The following is an 8,388-nucleotide window of genomic DNA, read 5'->3' on the forward strand; positions in this document are numbered from 1 at the left end:
TAGGCATGACAGATTTGGGGCAATAGTTCTACAGGAAATGGAGTTGCAAGAAATTCAGGCTGGAATTCGTGGGTTGGAGACTTATGACAATATTCCAAAAGAAGATGACATGACTGTATTTGAATAACTTTGCCGTTATCGGGGCAGCAGAATGGATTGCTTCTGTTTTCAGCTGCCAACAAGCTCTTGTAAGTTTTTTGACTTTAATGTATTAAGGTCAAGTTTCATTATCAAGGGGTATTTACAAAGTAAGGCCACTAGTTCCCAGACTTAATTTTTATGACTTTCCATCATTCTTCTGTTATGGTTTGGGTAAGGAATAAAGAAAGCATGGCCACTCAAAAAGTGGCAGTCATTCACCTGTTTTATTCTCCTCCTCCAATACACATGTATTGAGATTTTTCTGCACTTTCTGTTAAGCATGAAATATTGCACTGTGAAAGCTAAGGTGTAGATATTCTGAAGTTGAAATGTTTGTTGCACTGTTTATGTAGAATTCTCACACAACTGTTAACGAGTTACATAGAACTGTTGCCCAATAATGGAAAAGAACCAAATAAATGTTGATTCATGTACATGAATAAATATCGATTTGTGTACATGAATAAATGTTGATTTTTGTAAATGAATAAATGTAGATTGTTGTACAGAGGGTTACCCCTAATAATAAGCCATCCCCTGATAATAAGCCATAATGCATATTTTGGCAGCGGAAAAAGTATAACACCCGGCCTTCTTTTCGGAGAAATACAGTACAAGTGGCAGGACATCACCTGGGGCTGAGACCTGGACTCTGATGGGATGCCCTATCTTCCCTTAACTCCTGGAGGCTGCCAAGTCATGCAGTGTTCCTGTGCCCTCAGGCTTTCTCAGGGGGACTTCCATCCAATTGTGGCCAGCCTCACAGAACTCCCCACTGCAGCAGAGAGGCAGATCCACCCTCATCAAGACTTCCATGTATCCCTGCTCTCCTGTCCAGACACCTCCTGGGTTTTTGCGATTTTTTGGGGATGCCATTGGGTATTGGGCAAGGTTGGACACTTTCAACCTGGTTGGCAGGAGCTCTCCAGGCCCTGCAGATGCCTACCACTTGCTCTCTTAAGGACTTGCATCATGGGGGACTCTGCCTGATGTTGTTCACCCAGGGAGGAGCTCTATGGACCCCGCAGCCCTCTTCCAGGTGCTCCATTCAGGACTTTCATACTAGAGGTGGTGGGGCATGATCCAGACCTTCTAACCCAGGTGGGAGTGCTCCCTGCTCGGCCTCTTTCTGTCTCACTCCCCCTTCCAGACTTCCATCCCATAGGGGGATGTTGTCTGGACCCACTCACCCAGGCGGCAACTCTCCCAGCCTGGCTGTATTCTGCCTCTCTCTCCCTCTTTAGGACTTCTATCAGAAGGGACCCCCTCATGGCTTCCACTTCTACACAGGAAAGGACAGCTCTTTTCCCAGGTTACATAACTCCTGGAGGCTGCCAAATCATAATGTGTCAACTGTGCCCTCGGAGCCTTTCAGTGGAGCTTCCCACCGATCCCTGCCAGCCTTGTGGAACTCTGCTGGATTACAAAGCCTCAGCCAGACCCTCATCTGGACTTCTGTGATGCCAGTTCTCCCCTTTGACCTCCACTTAGGGCTTTTAAACTCACACAGGATATGGCCCCATGTCCCAGCATCTCATCCCATTTCATCTTGCAGCTCCATCTCTCTCCTCGGTGTTGCCAGGTGCCAGCAAACATGCTTCGCTTCTAGACTTCTGGCACATGCCCGCTTGCCTCCTGAGTGGTGCTGTTCACAGAGCTGCATCCCCATAGTGCCAGGTGAAGGACCTGAGTCTGACCCGGTGCCTGCAGATGGTCCTGGGTGTGAGACACCATGGTGGCCATATCTTCACACCCCTCAGGACTGGAAGGATGGGATCGCAGACCTAGCTCCCGGGGGTGACCCTCGGCATGCTGCACAATCTGCCAACTCCCCTCACTGAACCCATATGTGAAATGCCACTGCAGCAGTATCTCCTCTTCCTGGGTGCTGGGAATATGGGATCTTGGATATGGCTTCCCCGGACAGACCTCTGCCCTCTCCCAGGAACCATGCACCCACTGCTGGGTCTCTCCTCCAGGGACAACCCTTACCCCGAGTACACAATCTTCAGGCCCCTCTGCATCAGCACAGTTTCAGCCTACCTGGATGGAGGCAGCAGAGGGGTGGAGCAAGGTGCTGGACTGGGGACCTCCTGCCATATGGGAGGCCTCACTGCCGATGCGCACCCAGCCCACGCTCACCTCCCATTCGGCCGGAAACTGTGCCTGCCTCCGAAGGGCAAAGTCCTGCCGATGATCTGGACAAAGGGAGGGGAGGAGGCAGGGTGGCATGCAGGGCAGGCCAGACAAGGACAGGTCCCCCCACGAGGGTGCAAAGCCTGTCTCCCCGCCTGTGACAAAAGCTTGGCTCGAGGGTTGATTTTCAATAACTTGCAGCTTTTTGCTGCTCTGTATGTATGAAACCCTGACCCAGAATCAGGTTGTTTACAAATGATTTAGCACTCAGTTCCCCACAGATGTGCAGTGCACTGATGGAGAGAGGTGTCTCCTTTCCATCTGCACTCCATCCCAGTGATGAACGGCGCTACTTGCTGGCCTTGTGGCAGGCTATCCCTGACCAACCGAAGATCCACGGCACTGAGGTATCATTATGATAAGGCAGGATTCTGACTCAGAGGTGTTCAGGCATAATCACACAGATGGCATTTCACACCATTGGCTCCTCAGCCAAGCACATAGACCAAATGTCTGGATCTGCAGTTCCTCTTGTACTGAGCAGGATTACTATTGCAACAACACATCATCAGTAGGGTAAACTAACCTGTCTCACGACGGTCTAAACCCAGCTCACATTCCCTATTAGTGGGTGAGCAATCTAATGCTTGGTGAATTCTGCTTCACAATGACAGGAAGAGCCAACACTGAAGGATCAAAAAGCGACATCACTATGAACACTTGCTGCCACAAGCTAGTTATCCCTGTGGTAACTTTTCTGACACCTCCTGCTTAAAATCCAAAAAGCCAGAAGGATCATGAGGCCCCACTTTCATGGACTGTATTCATACTGAAAATCAAGATAAAGCGATCTTTTGCCCTTCTGCTCCATGTGAGGTTTCTGTCCTCCCTGAGCTTGCCTTAGCACACCTGCATTACTCTTTGACAGGTGTACTGCCAGTCAAACTTCTCACCTGACACAGTCCCCAGAGTGGGTTGCACCTGGATGCCCAGGCACTTAGAGCCAGAAGTGTGAGCCCTGGTGGGGCTTGACCCCCCACCTCACCAGCTAAGTGAAAAAAAATTATAAGAGTAGTGGTATTTCACTGGCAGCTGAGGCCTCCCACTTATTATACACCTCTCATATCTCTTCACAGTGCCAGACTAGAGTCAAGCTCAACAGGGTCTTCTTTCCCTGTTGATTTTGCCAAGCCCATTCCCTTGGCTGTGATTTCACTAGATAGCAGGTAGGGACAGTGGGAATCTCATTCATTCATTCATACACATCACTAATTAGATGATGAGGCATTTGGCTACCGTAAGAAAATCGTAGTTACTCCCGCTGTTTACCAGCGCTTCATTGAATTTCTTCACTTTGACATTCAGAGCACTGGGCAGAAATCACATTGTGTCAACACCCGTCTCGGGCCTTCACGATGCTTTGTATTAATTAAACAGTTGGATTCCCCTGGTCCACAACAGTTCTAATCAGCTACTAGCTGCCAGATGATGTGGGATGCCGATCAGGACTGGTGCCTGCCACAGCCAGAGTGATCCACAGAAAGGGCCTCGCGTGCATCCAGGGTCACCTTCTCTGTCCACCCGGCCCCCCCCAGGAGGGGGGGGGCATGGCAAGGGGTGATGCCTCATCCAGCTGCAGCACATGCCCAGCCCCACTTCATACCCAAGCCCAACTGACCCAGCCCTTAGAGCCAATTCTTATCCCGAAGTTACGGATCTGGCTTGCCAACTTCGCTTACCTACATTGTTCTAACATGCCAAAGGCTGTTCACCTTGGAGACCTGATGCAGATATGAGTACTGCCTGGTGTGAGACTTACACCCTCTCCCCCAGATTTTCAAGGGCTGGTGAGAGCTCACCTGACACTGCTGGGACCGCAACACTTTCCAGGACGCAGACCCCTCTCTCTTGGCAAACCCATTCCAGGGCACCCAGCCCTTTACAAAGAAAGGAGAATTCTCCCAGGGGCCCCTGCCAGCTTCTCTAGGATTGTTTGCATCACGGCACTGGACACCGTGAAGCATCCATCTCCGCCACTCCAGATTTGGGGATCTGAACCCAACTCTCTTTCGATCAGCTGAGGGTGATGGAGGCCATTGCCCGTCCCTTTGGAACAGTACTCACCTTTCTCTCATGACCGACTGACCCATGTTTAACTGCTGTTCACATGGAAACCTTCTCCACTTCAGCCTTCAAAGTTCTTATTTAAATATATGATACTACCACCAAGATCTGCACCCGCAGCTGCTCTAACCAGGCCCTCACCGTGGGCTTCAGTGACAATGCAGCAGCCCTCCTAATCATCACAGCATAGCCCCCTTGCCTCCCAACGCTGGCCTTGGTAAGGGCCTGACGTTCCAGCACCATCCATTTTCAGGGCCAGTTTATTCGGCAGGTGAGTTGTTACACACTCCTTAGTGGATTCCGACTTCCATGGCCACCATCCTGCTGTCTATATCAACCAACACATTTTCTGGGATCTGATGTGCATCGGCATCATGCACATTAACCCGGCGTTCGCTTCATTCCAAAGTACCAGTTCTGCTTACCAAAAGTGGCCCACTGGGTGCTCACATTCCACACCCGGCTCCAAGCCAGTGAGTCAGGCTTCTTACCCATTTAAAGTTTGAAAATAGATTATGATTGTTTCATCCCCAAGACCTCTAATTATTCGCTTTACCAAATAAAACTGCATCTGCTGAGTGACAGCTATCCTGAGGGAAACTTTGGAGGGAACCAGCTACTACATGCTTTGATTAGTCTTTCACCCCTGTACTCAGATCAGATGACCGATTTGCACATTGGAACCACTATGGACCTCCACTAGAGTTTCCTCTGGCTTTGTCCTGCCCAGGCATAGTTCACCATCTTTCGGGTCCCACCAGGTACGTTCACATTCCACCTCCCTGATGGGATGGGTGAGACAGGCCAGCAGTGCACCCCACATACAGGGTGGGGAGGCTCCCTCCATCCTTCATGGGGGGTGTAGGGTGGGGGGATCCTGCCTCAACCGTCACTCACTGGCCCTTACTTTCATTGCACTATGGGGTCTCCTGCTCACCCTTGAACTCACAAACCTGTTATACTCCTTGGTCAGTGTTTCAAGATGGAACAGGTGGGTCACCAACATCGCCATGGACCCAGGCACCCAAGATGAGCCCCCAGGCCTGGCAGCAGGAAGCTGTTGGGCCACACTGAGGACAGTCCAGCCCAGTCGACAGTCCCACCGGGAACCGTGGGCACCTGGCCCTCACAAAAAGGACGAGGGAGGGTACAGTGGGGGTCATCTCCCATGACACCAGGGCATGGCAAGGGCTGATACCACGGGCTGTAACACTCCCCTCCAGGGAGGTGAGTCACCTTCCACATGGCCATCCCAGTTGACCCAGAGCCGGTCGCGGCACGACGCCGTGGAAGTTCGCCCGACAGCAGCTGCCACACCTGGAGATGGTCCCCAACCCCCTGGAGGGGGAGGGGGCTCCGCCTCACCCAGGAGGCTGGCACAGCCACTGAGTTGAATTCTCTGTGTGGACCATGCAGAGCCCACCCATTTACCTCAGAAAGGTTTCACTCCCTCTTGAACTCTTTCTCTTCAAAGTTCTTTTCGACTTTCTCTTAAGGTACTAGTTTGCTATTGGTCTTGTGCCAGTCTTTAGCCTTAGATGGTTTACCACCTGCTTTGAGCTGCATTCACAAACACCCGACTATGGGAAGACCTGATTTCGACCCACTGGAGACGTCACCAGCCTCACACCATCCGTGGGCTGAGCCTCTATCACAAGGACTTGTTACCCCTGGGAGGCACTGGGGAGATGGACTTCCATATGTCACATTTTCCTGCACCCATCGCCCAGGCAAGGATTCGGCACTGGGCTGTTCCCTCTTCACTCACCGTTACTGAGGGAATCCTGGTTAGTTTCTTTTCCTCCGCTTAGTAATATGCTTAAATTTGGTGGGTCACCACGTCTGATCTGAGGTCACTTTCTGAGCACGGTCATGGGTGATGGGGGGCAGGCTGGAGCCACAGGGAAGGATGGATATGCCACCCATGTATCCCCAGCCCTCACACCCACTCCTCCACTGCCGGACTCCGGGTGGCGGAGGAGGGCCGACACAGCCCCAGCGTGCAGGAACCAGACAGGCGGGTGTCGTGCCTCACCTGGGAGGGCAGCTGAGTGACAGCACCACTGACAGCCTCCAGGGGGCCAGCTGGATTTGCAAATACATACTTCCATCTGCAACAGCGCATGGGTGGGCTTCCCAGCTCGAGGCAGCGAAGACTCCCTCTCCTCCATCTGCATCTTACCCTGGGGAATGGTGGGCCCAAGGCAGGCTCCCATGACTCCCCAGCCATGCCCTTGACAGGGTCGGGACACCCCGGTTGTGATGGAAGGCGTGGTGACCCTCAGACAGGCATAACCCTGGGAGTAAGCCGGGGCTGCAAAGTGTGTTTGAAGTGTCGATGATCAATGTGTCCTGCAATTCCCATTAGTTCTCACAGCTAGCTGCATTTTTCATCAACACATGAGCCGATTGATCAACTGCTCAGAGTCATACGGTTCTCGTTCACTGGGGGCACAACTGCCCGTGCGGCATCACACCTTGAGACAGGCATGCAAGATTTTATAGGTGTCATCACGGGCACCTGCACCGGGGTTACTGGCCCCATGCTGTGGGATGGCAGGGAGTCCCATGGCGGCCAGTGCCAGCTGAAACACAGACCTTCTGGGCCTTCAAACCAACACACCATGGGGAGCGGGGTATCCTCCAGAGGTACCTGCCACCATTGACGGGAGAGGACACTGGTGTGTGACCCCTTAGGGTGGCCCCACATGGCTGGAGAGGTCGGGCTGTCATCCCCCCACTGGGACAGCACCCTCTCCCTCACCTTCCTACATGGGGAGCCTGTCACCTCCGGGGCGCACGGCGGACCGTACCACTGGGTCAGGTGCACTCTCCACCACCATCCCATTGGGGCAGCAGAGGAGCACCCTGCACCTCCTGCCACATGGACAGGACCCCCCCTTTCTCCTGCCGCTGGGAGTAGAGGGGGAGGAACACCACCAATCCTCTAACTCCCTCCCCTCTGCCTCTCTCCCTTCCTCCCCCAAGGAACCACAGGCTTGGTCCCGCCGGCCTCCTCCGGCGAACATGGAGAGATGGTATTCAGAGAGAGACAGAATGAGAGAGACATAGAAGGTCAGGGCAGCAGAGTGAGGAGAGGCCCTGGTACCCAAGGACGGCACCATCCCGTGACCCTCAGCGTTAATGATCCTTCCGCAGGTTCACCTACAGAAACCTTGTTACGACTTTTACTTTACAGATAGTCAAGTTTGATCATCTTCTTGGTGCACTGCTGGGGCCATGACCAACTCCAGTGGGGCCAATCCGAGGACCTCACTAAACCATCCAATCGGTAGTATTGACAGGTGGTGTGTACAAAGGGCAGGGACTTAATTAATGGGAGCTTATGACCCGCACTTACTGGGAATTCCTCATTCATGGGGAATAATTGCAATCTCCAGTCCCTATCATGAATGGGATTCAGTGGATTACTCGGACCTGTCGGCCAAGGGTAGACACACATTGATCCATTCAGTGTAGCATGCATACAGCCCTGGACATCTAAGGGCATCACAGACTTGTTATTGCTCAATCTCGTGTGGCTGAAAGCCATTTGTCCCTCTAAGAAGTTGGAGACGACTGCACGGGGGCCGCATAACTAACTAGCATTGCAAAGTCTCGTTTGTTATCGGAATTAACCAGATAAATTGCTCCACTAAGAACAGCCATGCACCACCACCCACAGAATTGAGAAAGAGCTATCAATCTGCCAATCCTTTCCCTGTCCGGGCCAGGTGAGGTGTCCTGTGTTGAGTCAAATTAAGCCACAAGCTCCACTCCTGGTGGTGCCCTTCCATCAGTTCCTTTAAGTTTCAGCTTTGCAACCATGCTTCCCCTCCAGAAACCAAGATTTTGGTTTCCTGGGAAGCTCCCCAGCGGGTCATGGGAATAATGCTGCCGGATTGCTAGTCGGCATTGTTTATGGTCAAAACTATGACAGTATCTGATCGTCTTCAAACCTCCGACTTTCATTCTTGAGTAATGAAA

General features: G+C 52.2%; 1 non-coding gene and 1 pseudogene across 1 annotated transcript; both read right to left on the bottom strand.

Annotated features, from left to right (window-relative positions):
• Window positions 1–2,437: 2,437 nt before the first annotated feature.
• LOC122805158 lies at window positions 2,438–6,257 on the bottom strand. The gene has a single exon (XR_006365346.1). It is a non-coding gene; the product is annotated as a 28S ribosomal RNA (ribosomal RNA).
• Window positions 6,258–6,676: 419 nt separating this feature from the next.
• Window positions 6,677–6,830, bottom strand: LOC122805045 (annotated as a pseudogene).
• Between the last annotated feature and the right edge of the window lie 1,558 nt (window positions 6,831–8,388).

This window comes from Protopterus annectens, chromosome 6.part0 (genome assembly GCF_019279795.1).
Source record: "Protopterus annectens isolate FY-2018-M chromosome 6.part0, PAN1.0, whole genome shotgun sequence".
NCBI classification, from domain to species: domain Eukaryota; kingdom Metazoa; phylum Chordata; order Ceratodontiformes; family Protopteridae; genus Protopterus; species Protopterus annectens.